The sequence below is a fragment of the Bubalus kerabau genome, chromosome 14 (genome assembly GCF_029407905.1).
Source record: "Bubalus kerabau isolate K-KA32 ecotype Philippines breed swamp buffalo chromosome 14, PCC_UOA_SB_1v2, whole genome shotgun sequence".
Lineage (NCBI taxonomy): Eukaryota > Metazoa > Chordata > Mammalia > Artiodactyla > Bovidae > Bubalus > Bubalus kerabau.
In genome coordinates, this window is record NC_073637.1 from 58,019,789 (window position 1) to 58,033,614 (window position 13,826).

The 13,826-nt window shown below is 38.4% G+C and overlaps 1 long non-coding RNA gene across 1 annotated transcript in view; it reads right to left on the reverse strand.

Annotated features, from left to right (window-relative positions):
- Window positions 1-897: 897 nt before the first annotated feature.
- Window positions 898-13,826, reverse strand: part of LOC129627289 (uncharacterized) — a 54,407-nt gene continuing 41,478 nt past the window's right edge. The window contains exon 3 of the long non-coding RNA XR_008702524.1: window positions 898-1,004. This is a non-coding gene — a long non-coding RNA (uncharacterized LOC129627289). The remainder of the gene's footprint in view (window positions 1,005-13,826) is intronic.

Here is a 13,826-nt window from a genome sequence, read left to right on the forward strand (position 1 = left end):
ATCAAGAGGCTCTTTAGTTCCTCTTCACTTTCTGCCATTAGTGTGGTATCATCTGCATATCTGAGGTGGCTGATATTTCTCCCAGCTATCTTGATTCCAGCCTGTGGTTTATCCAGCCTGGCATTTTACATGATGTACTCTGCATAGAAGTTAAATAAACAGGGTGATGATATACAGCCTTGATATGCTTCTTTCCTGATTTTGAACCTGTCAGTTGTCCCATGTAAGGTTCTAACTGTTGCTTCTTCAGCTACATACAGGTTTCTTAGAAGACAGGTAAGGTGGTCTGGTACTCCTGTCTCTTTAAGGGTTTTCCATAGTTTGTTGTGATCCACACAGTCACATTAATTTTGAGATGTATGCTTCTGCTGCTGCTGCTGCTGCTAAGTCACTTCAGTCATGTCCGACTCTGTGCGACCCCATAGACGGCAGCCCACCAGGCTTCAGGCAAGAACACTGGAGTGGGTTACCACTTCCTTCTCCAATGCATGTATGCATGCTAAGTGGCTTCAGTCATGTCCAACTGTGTGACCCTATGGACAGCAGCCCCCCAGGCTCCTCTGTCCACGGGATTCTCTAGGCAAGAATACTGGAGGAGATGTATTCTACTGTGGTTTAAAATCTAGGAGCACTGTTTTTTCCCTTGTTAGCACAGAAGTGACCCTAATATAAAACAGACTTTTCAGAACTTCTCTGCACAAAATCTCTAATTATGCTTTTATTATTGTTATTGTCATAAGGACAATAACAATGGATAGCAACTCAAATTATTTTATGTAATACTAACTCAAATTTACTGAACAGAAATAAGGAAACAAGACTTTTTTTGGGACAACATCACATAGGTTGTTGCCCATGCCATGGGTTTGCCCACGTTGGCTCAGTTGCCCATCAAGTCTCATCACCTGGGTGCAGTGGATCACATGGCACAGGGTCGCCTATTACACAGCCTGGCCGCCTGAAACCAGCTTCTCACAATCTGTTGTTGTGGCTGCGTCCTTGACCTTGGAAAAGAAAATAAATAAGAAGAGAAATTTTTCCTCTGGAATGATCAACTAATACATCTAGCTGAAAAAATTGAATCACTGAATCCACCATCATCATCAGACATTAAGAAAGGAAAATAAGTCATTGTACTGTAATATTCTAGCTTGACAAAAAAATGCTTAACAACCTTATGTTAATTTATTCTTTTTGCATCCCTGACAAATTGGTAAATTTTTGCCTATTCCAAAAAGTAGAATTGTCAGATAGCTAGAATTTGTACTCAACATTCTAGGACATGAAATCTGTTTTTAATCTAAACCAACTAGCTTCCAGCTGCTGTGATACTGGCTGCTTTGAAAAATACACAGATCTCTTCTTACTGCACCAAAAAAAATCAATCCATATTGGGAAATTAGACCTCTCCTTGCAACCATCAATTTGAGAGCCATTTGTTTCTGTGGGAGTGCAGGATGAACCTGGCTGTTTTAAACAGATGACCTAAGAAGCCCATTAACAGATGAATCAAGATTGGATTAGAAAATAAATATGAAAAAAATTATCAGAGTTAATGCTGTGAAATGGCCTAAGTTCATTTTCACAAGAAGTGCCAACTGCACTGAATTATTGATAATGCTGCATAATGTGGTCAATGTAACACAGTGTTTGGAAAGGATTCTGTTTAGTTGGCTGTTGATTTGAAGCCACTGAGTCTTTAAAATGTTAAAGCCCTTAAATCTGAGATGGGATATGATTACAACATGTCTTATGAAGTCTGTATTATTCTCTTCCTTCTGTTGTCTAATCTCCGATCCCTCAACACTGAGAACAGAAGTAGCCATAGTGTAAGGTCAGACAGGGGTCCATTAGCATGATTTTATGTAGTAGAGTAGATGGACAAGAGAAAGTCTTCCCCTACATCCAGTCCTATGTCCAAAAGCTATGGTTCAATTTGACTATAGCCTTAAAAGGGAGTAGTGAATAGGATAAGAATGACCCAGCAAGGCTAACACTCAAACTACACTCCTGAAACCAACTATCATCAGTTTCTTCTGACCTAATTCATGACTACAATGCTTTTAAATATTTTAGGAGTCATTGCCAACATGTGCACTGATACTCAAGTTTTTGTAGTCACTAGTTCTCCTACATGGTGATCTAGCTATTAAACAAATAATATCTATCGAGTTAATGTTAGGTAAACACCTATTAATTAATAGGTGTTTAATAATATATTATTAATTAATAATATAAGGAATCTGATTAATAATATAGGGAATCTGTTTCTGAACATGTGGCTCTTTGAGAGAATATATAACCAGACTCCCTCTTAAAAGAGCTTTCAATTGGAAAGTAAAATCTGTGCCTAAAGATTTGTTTTTTATCATTTTAATATTTTTTATGTAGTGAGTTTCTTCTCTCTCCACATTCTTCTACTCAACATCACAACAATAAAAACAAACTTCTTTTTTTTTTTGAAAATGCAGGTGAAAAGTTAGCTTATTCCTTATGCCTAGTCTTAATGATATATTTTTAGCATCATCCCTGGTATTTCATATCTTAACAAACATTTTATATTATTATTTTTGTGCTGCAAGCATATTGTTTTGAATCAAGTACCCTTTAGAGCAAATGTGAGCAAATTTGGAAAACTCAGCAGTGTCCACAGGACTGGGAAAGGTCAGTTTTCATTCCAATCCCAAAGAAAGGCAATGCCAAAGAATGCTCAAACTACCGCACAATTGCACTCATCTCACACGCTAGTAAAGTAATGCTCAAAATTCTCCAAGTCAGGCTTCAGCAATATGTGAACCGTGAACTTCTAGATGTTCAAGCTGGTTTTAGAAAAGGCAGAGGAACCAGAGATCAAATTGCCAACATCCACTGGATCATGGAAAAAGCAAGAGAGTTCCAGAAAAACATCTATTTCTGCTTTATTGACTATGCCAAAGCCTTTGACTGTATGCATCACAATAAACTGTGGGCAATTCTGAAAGAGATGGGAATACCAGACCACCTGACCTGCCTCTTGAGAAACCTATATGCAGGTCAGGAAGCAACAGTTAGAACTGGACATGGAACAACAGACTGGTTCCAAATTGGAAAAGGAGGACGTCAAGGCTGTACATTGTCACCCTGCTTATTTAACTTATATGCAGAGTACATCGTGAGAAACACTGGGCTGGAAGAAGCACAAGCTGGAATCAAGATTGCCGGGAGAAATATCAACATCCTCAGATATGCAGATGACACCACCCTTATGGCAGAAAGTGAAGAGGAACTAAAAAGCCTCTTGATGAAAGTGAAAGAGGAAAGTGAAAAAGTTGGCTTAAAGCTCAGCATTCAGAAAACGAAGATCATGGCATCTGGTCCCATCACTTCATGGGAAATAGATGGGGAAACAGTGGAAACAGTGTCAGACTTTATTTTTCTGGGCTCCAAAATCACTGCAGATCATGATTGCAGCCATGAAATTAAAAGACACTTACTCCTTGGAAGAAAAATTATGACCAACCTAGATAGCATATTGAAAAGCAGAGACATTACTTTGTCAACAAAGGTCTGTCTAGTCAAGGCTATGGTTTTTCCAATGGTCATGTATGGATGCAAGAGTTGGACTGTGAAGAAAGCTGAGCGCCGAAGAATTGATGCTTTTGAATTGTGGTGTTGGAGAAGACTCTTGAGAGTCCCATGGACTGCAAGGAGATCCAACCAGTCCATCCTAAAGGAGATCAGCCCTGGGTGTTCTTTAGAAGGAATGATGCTAAAGCTGAAACTCCAGTATTTTGGCCACCTCATGCGAAGAGTTGACTCATTGGAAAAGACTGATGCTGGGAGGGATTGGGGGCAGGAGGAAAAGGGGACAACAGAGGATGAGATGGCTGGATGGCATCACCGACTCGATGGACGTGAGTTTGAACTCCGGGAGATGGTGATGGACAGGGAGGCCTGGCGTGCTGTGATTCATGGGGTCGCAAAGAGTCAGACATGACTGAGCAACTGAACTGAAGTGAACCCTTTAGAGCACCTTCTTCATCTGGCTATACATCTCTGCATGAGCACCTGAGTCAGATGCTCAAAAATAGTACTGCTGTCTATTCAATAAACAAGTATTAAGCTTTTGCTATTCCTTAGACCCTGCAACCTCTCTGCCTCTTTACATACTGACTCCAATTTGCACACTTAAGTAACCACATTTTCTCAGGATGTCGAGTTTAAGCAAATAGACTCTAAGCATCTCCATTCACCATTCTTTGACTTGATCTCATTACTCTTTTTGTAGTCCAGCCTTCCTACATATTTAGTGTCTGAGTTCCTAGGCTATTAATGCACTCAGAAATCTTAGGGACTGAAACCTTTCTTGCATCATTTAGTCTTCTGCTGCTCTCTTGATCCAGGATATCTCAACCTTGTATCCCAGGGCTGGGGCTTTGCTTCTTGCTACTCCTTTCTCTGATACCCACTCCAGTATCCAGGATTCCAGATTTCCAGAAGATCACTTGCTCTCACACCCCTTATAACTATATTCCCCTAGTTGAAACAATTGCCTCGTTACATTCCTCCTACCCCATTCCTACCATTCCAGGCTGCTAGTCTAGCTACTTTTATATAATAATTCACACACTGACTTCCATATTCCAATTGCCAAATTGGATTTATTTCCCTGCCTGTAAATGGGACATGTGGGAGAAACAGTGGGAGAAACCAGTTTCAAATTCTGGACCCTCTCAACTTGGCCTGTCCCATTGTAATTCACTACCCACGGTTAATTGCTCCTAACATAAGGAAAAAAAAGACAAGGATATCATGGTATTTGATCTTTAATGGAAGAGAGAATCTGTATAGTCTATCAGAAAAAACAAATGCTAAGTTAGATCCAAGCATCTACAGTTTCTACTTGGCCTCCTGATAATCTCTAGACAGGTTAAGTACGTGGACTATGCTGGATGAGGCAGTTATACTGTTCTTCCAAGTTACTGAATTTCTCTGCAGTGAGAAGCAACATTGTAGAGTAGAAATGGCAGAGAAATAAACAGAAAAATCTAGGATCTTGATCTTGATTTTCCACTTACTCTTTTACCCTCACCTTGAGCAGTGTCTTAACATCGCCTAGCTGTCCTCCTAGGGAATGTGGGAACAATAACAGTTCATTAGCAGTGCCTGTAAACCATCAAATCTTTAAGACTTGACTTTGGTAAACTACAAAAGTCAGTAAATAAATGAAGAAGAATTTGTCCCAGCTTGGCCTGGTTGAGGAGAATAACTTAAGGTTTCTCTCCTCTTGCGCTATGCTCTAGGACATGTTTGTGTAAAAGCATGTCCATGAAGTGGGCTAGTTTCCTGCATGTATATTGTACCCATGCACCATTAAAAAGTCAGATTCCAGTTTTCCTATGGATATCAAGTTTCACAATGTCTATTTTAAAGAAAACACAGAGCAGCCTGCTCCACAGACGTGCTTGGCTCCTATGGCCCTGTCCCCTTGCCACGTCTATCGCATCCACATATGGACCTGGTTTCAGATGCTCTTGCTCAGAGGATAAAATGGCCTGGATTAATCCAGGACATGTAGCTGGTGGTCTCCACCATGACCCTCCTGCTTAACCCTTTTCTTGCTCTTACTTCCCTTTAGGAAGTGACATGTTTTTAGCACAAAGGAAGAAAATCCTGGTCTTGAAACTTATTAAACTGCAGGGGGAAAAAAAAAAAAATTTTTCTAAAACTGAAAAATAAACCATGAAGAATGAGGCTACATGGCCCCATGTGGCTGGAGGTCACCTATGCTCTACCTGGGGTAAATAAAGTGAGACTAGGTGCTGTGGGAACAAACAGCAGGGGCACCTGACAAGATCTGGGAGGACTGGGAACACTTCCTAGGGGAGGTGATGCCCAAGAGCTCTTCCTGAGATGCAGCTGTATTTCCCAGAGCTCTCTAGGCATGAGTCCTAGTGCTGAAACTGAGGAAAGTCACTCTGACCACAACAAGGCACAGTAGGGGTCTCCAACTCACTAATGGGGCACATGGGCTTCCTTGCTCTTATCACTGTTCACCTCTAGGGTACCTGCTGGGTGTCTATGAGGCCAATTTGACCATGTTCATGCATCTTAAAGCAAAAACTCTAAACATGTTGATAAATAGGGTAGTTTTAATAAACTTTCTGTGGAGAAACAAAGAGCATTATATAACACAATACATTCAAAGAACAGGAAACCTGAGAAACCTTTATAAGCACTCCTTTTCTGCCAAAGTTCTAGTAAGTGTAGTAGCTACTACATCTCATTCTCTCTATTGTACCATTTGATGACTGTCTTTTTTTTTTTTTTGATGACTGTCTTTTTATATGTCTCTAACTTTGTCTCTCTGTTCTCTTACTGCTTCAGTCTCTGTCTGGGTGTATATTCTATTTTTATTGAGATATAATTGACCTAAAACATCGTGTAAGTTTAAGGCATACAGTGTGTTGATTTGGTACATTTACCCATTGCTATATGATTACCACTATAGCATTAGGTAACACTTCTATCATGTTGCATAATTATCATTTCTTTTTTGTGCTGAGAACATTAAGATCTAGTCTCTCAGCCACTTTGAAGTTTATAATATGCTACCGTGAACTATAACCACTATGCTCTACACTAGATCTCCAGCACCTATTTATCTGTTAGTTGCAAATTTGTACCCTTAAAAACCACCTCCTCACTATATGGCTCAGGAAACTCAAACAGGGGCTCTGTATCAACCTAGAGGGGTGGGATGGGGAGGGAGACGGGAGGGAGGTTCAAAAGGGAGGGGATATATGGATACCTATGGCTGATTCATGTTGAGGTTTGACAGAATACAGCAAAATTCTATAAAGCAATTATCCTTCAATAAAAAATAAATTAACTAAAAAAAAATCAAACACCTCCTCATTTCCCCCTTCCCACAGCCCTGGTAATTACCATTCTACTCTCTGTTTTTATTATTTGGATTTTTAGATTGCATATGAGTGAAATGTATGAAGGCAAAGTGGTTATCTGAAGAGGCTTTACAAATAGCTGAGGAAAGAAGAGAAGCCAAAGGCAAGGGAGAAAGGGAAAGAAAGGAAAAGACATAACTGAATGCAGAGTTCCAGAGAATAGCAAGGAGAGATTAGAAGGCCTTCTTCAATGAACAATGGAAAGAAGTACAGGAAAACAATGGAATAAGAAAGACTAGAGCTCTCTTCAAGAAAACTGGAGACATCACAGGAACATTTCATACAAGGATATGCATGATAAAGGACAGAAATGGTAAGGACCTAACAGAAACAGAAGAGATTAAGAAGAGGTTGCATGAATACACAAAAGAATTCTACAAAAGGTCTTAATGACATGGATAACCACTATGGTCTTTTCACTCACCTACGGTCAGACATCCTGGAGTGTGAAGTCAAGTGGGCCTTAGGAATCATCACAAGGAACAAAGCTAGTGGAGGTGATGGAATTCCAGCTGAGCTATTTAAAATCCTAAAAGATAATGCTGTTAAGATGCTGTTAAAGTTCTGCACTCAATATGTCGGCAAATTTTAAAAACTCAGCAGTGGCCACAGGGCTGGAAAAGGACAGTTTTCATTCCAATCCCAAAGAAAGGCAAGGCCAAAGAATATTCAAACTACTGTACAATGGTGTTCATTTCATGTGCTAGCAAGGTTATGTTCAAAATCCTTCAAGCTAGGCTTCAGCACTATGTGAACCAAGCACTTCCAGATGTACAAGCTGTGTTTAGAAAAAGCAGAGGAACCAGAGATCAAATTGCCAATACTTGTTGCATTATGGAGAAAGCAAGGGAATTCCAGGAAAACATCTACTTCTGCTTCATTGACTATGCTAAAACCTTTGTGTAGATCACAACAAACTGTGGAAAATTCTTAAACAGATGGGAGTACCAGACTACCTTTTCTGTTTCCAGAGAAACCAGTATGCAGGTCAAGAAGATACAGTTAGAACTTGACACAGAATGACTGACTGGCTCAAAATTGGGAAAGGAGTAAGACAAGGCTATATGTTGTCACCTTGCTTATTTAACTTATATGCAGAATACATCATGCAAAATGTTGGACTGGATGACTCACAAGCTTGAATCAAGATTGCTGGGAGAAATATTAACAACCTCAGATATACAGATGACACCACTCTAATGGCAGAAAGTGAAAAGGAATTAAGGAGTCTTTTGATGAAGGTGAAAGAGAAGAGTGAAAAGCTAGCTTAAAACTTAACAATCAAAAAACTAAGATTATGGCATCTGTTTATATCACTTCATGGCAAATAGAAGGGGAAAAGTGGAAGCAATGACAGATTTTGTTTTCCTGGGCTTTAAAAATCACGGGAATAGTGACTACAGTCATGAAATTAAAAGATGCCTGCTCTTTGGAGGGAAAGCTATGACAAACCTAGACAGTGTATTAAAAATTAGAGACATTACTTTGCTGACAAAGGTCCACATCATCAAAACTATATTTATTCCAGTAGTCATGCATGGATCTGAGAAATGGTCCATAAAGAAGGTGGAGCACTGAAGAATTGATGCTTTTGAATTCTGATGCTGAGGAAGACTCTTGGGGATGCCTTGGACAGCAAGGAAATCAAACCGGTCATTCCTAAAGGAAATCAACCCTAAATATTCATTGCAAGGACTTCTGCTGAAGCTGAAGCTCCAATACTTTGGCCACCTAATGTGAAGTTCTGATTCATTGGAAAAGACCTTGATGCTAGGGAAGATTGAAGGCAAAAGGAGAAGGGGGTGGAAGACAAAGCTTGCAAGAGAAAGTGTGAAAAGATCAAGTTCAGTGCTAAAAATCATGAGGCCATTCTTGCACAATCACAAACTAAAACCATCTTGGTCACAAAGAGCCACTTTTAAAACGGAACCACATAATTTAAAAAGACCATTTATATAAGGGAGGCATTAACTTTGGCCAACAATTCTCTTGCCACTGATCTAAAGATTTTGAATTAGGTGATTTCAAGAGAAAGATTTAAAGTAAAGGAAAAATATATCCAAATCATAATCAAATAAAATGTTACAGAGGAGGTCATTGAATGGAATTCTTTCATGGTCCTACATTTAACTATATGGGATTTTTTTTTCAAAGTATCATCATAGTCAGTCTTTGGGAATGAAGGATTTTCTTCTTAATAGTAAACCACATTTCATCACAGAGATAGACCCCTTTATTTAATTATTCACCTTGACCACGGGCAATTTTTCATGTTCCATATGTAACATATAAGAAAATTAATGATTGTAGCTTTTCTTTATCATGGCAAACTGAGCTACAAATACATGAAATAAAAAATAGTTAAAATCTGTTTTCCTCTCTCAATGAACTGAGTTACCTACACTAAATAGTCTCAGTGGGGATATCACAGCTAACCATTTCACAATGCAATATAACAAAGGGACTAAAAGGGGGCAGCTTTATGATGTGTGAATGATGTGCTTAAATCATTTTATAAACAAGTGCACTATAATAGAGGCTATTTAACTGTAAGTTTAAATGGTATGACATTAAGCATTGTTTAAATCTTATTTACCTGGGTTATACTCATTTAGTAACTACCCAAATACTTATAGGGTTTCTCTAAGTGTCAGAGACTGAGTGAGTTTTCTACTATTGAGTTAAGGGTGTGAGTGAAGTTTTGGGGATTGTATACCAAGATGAATGAGACTTGGCTTCTAGCCTGGAAGGGCTCATAGTTAAAGGAGAGAGACTTGTAAACTTGCAATTGAGCAAGAAGGAGAACAACGGTTCTTCTGAGTCCATTCAATAGATGGAGCCTTAACAATCAAGCTTATTAAGATAGGATTATCTTTCATATGTCCTGGTATAAAAAACTATTGGCCAGATATTAGTCTTCTTAGCTGAATCACCAAAGAGATTAAAGTCACTAGTAACAGTGCTGGTTTTAGGAGAAAAAGAAAGCAACTGCTTATGCTCATTCATATATTCATTCATTCAAATAACATTCGGTGAGTAGGTAATATAGATTAAGAAATGCACTTAGCAGTAAGGATATAGATACTGCAATGCAACAGAGAGACATATAAATTGACCACATCACAGTGTGGAAAGGGGTATGGTGGCCTATAGCATATCAAGGACAGTGGGAACTTAGAGAAGAATTAATACTTGAGATGGCCTGTGAAGAGGTTGTCGTCTTATCCATGTCTCTAGTTTTGGAAGAGAAATGGTCTTTTCCTTACATTAAATTTGAATGACTTCTTGATTTCTTTCACTTCTCTCCTTTCTCTATAATCTTTTCCTCAGTTGGCTATGCCTACCAAGCTTTCTTATTTTCACAGATCTGCCCTATCTTGAGGTAGGGAAAGGATAGATAGTTAAATAGGTTGAACTTGATGTCATGTTCTAGCTGTCTTCTGATTTCTCTAAAGTATTTCATCTGATTGCATTCCTTACATTTCACTTATATATGTATTACTTTCATGTCCTCTCCATTCATTGTTTGGCTTGCATTTCTCACCACTGACATGACTATTTAAAAAAAAATTATTGGAGTATAGTTGCTTTACAAAATTGTATTAGTTTCTGCTGTACTGCAAAGTGAACCAGCTATATGTATACATATATACCCTTTTTTTTGGATTTCCTTCCCATTTAGGTCACCACAGAGCATTCAGTAGAGTTCCCTGTGCTATATAGTAGGTTCTCATTAGTTATCTATTTTATATATGTGAAAGTGACGCATTAGTCGCTCAGTCATGTTCAACTCTTTGTGATCCTATGGACTGTAGCCCACCAGGCTCCACTGTCCATGGAATTCTCCAGACAAGAATACTAGAGTGGGAAGCCATACCCTTCTCCAGGGGATCTCTCTTTTATTTTGTGCATAGAAGTGTATATATGTGAATCTCAACCTCCCACTTCATCCAGCCTTTTCCCTCCTTGGTGTCCATAAGTTAGCTTTCTATGTCTATGTCTCTATTTCTGTTTTTGAAATAAGTTAATCTATACCATTTTTCTAGATTCCACATATATGAGTTATTGTACATTTATTTTTCTCTTTGTGACTTACCTCATTCTGTATGGCAGTCTCTAGATCCATCTACACATCTCTGTAAATGGCACAATTTTGCTGAAATGGCTATTTTCTTAAAAACCGTTAATACTAATAACTAGTTATATAGTGAAGGGTTTTCAAAACCTCTTCAAGTTATTAATGATGAGTCAGAATTTTGACTTTACTATTGAGGCTCAGAGAAATTATTTGATTTGACAGAGATTACGAAATTACTAAGAGGCTGAGCCAAGATGCAGATTGACATTTACCTGGCTGCAAAATTCAGAGGTTTTTCTTTCCTCCTCATAATTCTTGTCTTCTGTCGCATTTGATATTTTAACTTTCCTCTTTGTGGACATCTGTTTTTGCTGATCTGAAATCTGTTCCTCTTAAAATTTGAAACAGCATTCCAGTATTCCCTTTAGAGACCAACCTATGCTTCTATTTCCTAATAGTTTGAAGCCAGGCTGATTTCAGTCACCCCCAGATCTAGAGGTAAACACCTGATATAAAAGAAAGTAAGCATAGGAAGTCCAAAAAATATATGTATATGCTGCTGTTCCTGCTTATTTTAGGTATCTCATGTCTACATAACCCTGCTTCTTCTAGTGACAGGCCCATGCATCAGTTCTAAAAATTAAACTTGCTGAAAATAACAACTTGCATGATTTGGTGAAATCCCTGTTCCCCTTCCACTGCACTATGATGATCTAGCATTTGGCTGGTGTTTTCCCAACTCAGGCCTTTAGCTCACAATTTACATGGCCAGAAGCCACCAGAAATGAATCACTGGCTGGCCAGCCTGTTCTCTGTAATGATTTTGGATCTTCTTATTTTCCTTCTGCCTGCTCCCATTCTCTACTTGGTCCTGGTGTCTACAAGACTCCGTCTTCTGAATTTTAATTTACAGCAATGAAATTTCATTGTTAAAAGCCTGAAAGTAATTGACTTTAGAATTCTCCAAGAATGTGTTTTTGTTGCTTTGTTTTATTATTCATAAACTAGGTCTGCCCACTCATAAATACTTCAGAGCAGTTACTAACACAAGATCTAGCCTTCAACTATCCAGACCTAGACCTAAATCATTTTGCTAAAAACCTAGGCTAATTATCCTGGTCCCTCAGAAGATAATTTGACAGTCAACAGGTTGAATTCACATTTTCCTCTCTCATTTATGAGTTAGAAGCTCAGAGAAAGTGACCAGGTCCAGTTAATCTTTGGATTCCCGTTTCTAACATCATACTTCATACACATTAACTCTGTAAGTCACTGCTGATTGAACCTGACTAGACCTTATGTATCTCAGGATTATAAACTTACAGTTTCAGTTTTTAACATGCCAGGCATTCTCCCTCTAAGCTGGAAAGACTCAAGGTTTCCCTTACATAGAACTTAGGGAGGCTGACTGAGACTATGTATAAAAGTCTGTAACATTTTAATAATTCAAGTGAATGCTATAAAATACATTTCATGACTATCATGTAGCAGAGAAAACCCAAAAGAAAAAGACTTTCATTTGTCGTGAATTCTGAGCCTAATTTCAAAGTGTATCTTTTATATAATAATGGCTGCAGGACAAAAAAAAAAATTCTAGAGTTTGGAGAAAATTGGTTTTCATTCAGATAAGTTGTAATAAAATCCTAGAAAACTGGAGAATTATATGATATTGAAAGTGAAAGTGAAAGTCACTCAGTTGTGTTTTGATTTCCCAATGAAGAAGACAGGATTTCTCTTGCATCTGTTCCTAGTAATTTCTTATTTTTTTGGGTGGTAGACTCATCTTTGTTTTGTTATCTACATGATAAAAATAGGAAATAAAACCATGTGACCACAAGAATTCTGCTGAATCAACTATTGTGAGATGGATACTGTGAACATACCGAAGAGGGATGTATTTTGGCCTCTTTGAGATGATTAAAACATCCAAAAAGTAGTTATATCTTGCCTTAAAAATGATAGAAAGATTTCAATCTGTATCTACTGCCAGGTAGGACATGTCTGTGAAATGATTGTCCTCTGATGCATATTGTTACAAATACTGGAGAGTTAACTCGCTGTGGAAGTTATTATTAGTTTTGAGGGAATTAGTAAGTATCTCCCCAGTTTTCCCCTCCTGAATTCTGAATCAATGACATGGACAAAAGACTGAGGCAGATGGAGACAAAAGGGGGCTCTTGGAGAATATATGGTGAGAACAGACTTCCTGATTCTGAGTCCTAGAATTAAGCATATGTTATCTCCCACTCACTCTGACTAAAAAGCAAGTTTGAGACCTTTACCACTGAGTTTTCCACATGATCCATCAGGGCAGATTCTCTACAGGCAGGCAGATCCTAAAACTGAAAAGGACAGGAAGGAACCCCACTTGCCAGGTCCTCCTCTGAAACTCACCAAGCTTTAAATCATTCTACTCTGCAAAGAAACAGAAAGGAAAGAAATGGAGAAGGGAAAATATCCTTTCTGAAGGAGAGGAGGAGTGGGGAATGAGTAAGAGCAGTCCCTATCCCTGTCAGCACCACCAGATTATGTGTTTACAATTGGTGCACTCTTGAGAGTATCTGCTCTTCAGAAAAGCGTTTGGGGGAGTGAAGGAGAATAATAGAAAGCTTCTATGGAAGTTAGTTCTCTAAGAACTAAATTAAGATTTTATTCTAGTGATGGTTTTGGCTTTGTAAGTCACTTTGTAACTGTCCTTTTTAATTTACCTCTTCACACCAAAATAATTGTTGTTTAACTCTATCACAGAATTTTTCCCCCACAATTTTGGGTGCTTCAAACCATGCTATTACTATTACCTCAAT